Source organism: Carlito syrichta, unplaced genomic scaffold (genome assembly GCF_000164805.1).
Source record: "Carlito syrichta isolate Samal-C Ts95f unplaced genomic scaffold, Tarsius_syrichta-2.0.1 Scaffold135764, whole genome shotgun sequence".
NCBI lineage: Eukaryota > Metazoa > Chordata > Mammalia > Primates > Tarsiidae > Carlito > Carlito syrichta.
In genome coordinates, this window is record NW_007079860.1 from 380,579 (window position 1) to 380,879 (window position 301).

The following is a 301-nucleotide window of genomic DNA, read 5'->3' on the forward strand; positions in this document are numbered from 1 at the left end:
CTCCAGTCGGGCGACAGAGTGAGACTCCAACTCAAAAAAAAAAAAAATAAAAAGTAAAAACTTAGTGCTCATATCTTTTGTTTCTCTTCGTTTCACATACACACAAAAATCTGATGAAATAGCACAATTTGAAGGTTCTCTTGAAAAGCTGATTTTTAGCCGGGCTCGGTGGCTCAGCCTATAATCCTGCGCCTTTGGGAGGCTTAGGTGAGTGGATTGCCTGAGCCCACGGGTTCGAGATCCACCTGGGCAGGCGAGACCTCATCTCTACAATAAATCAAAAAATCAGCCGGGCGTGGTA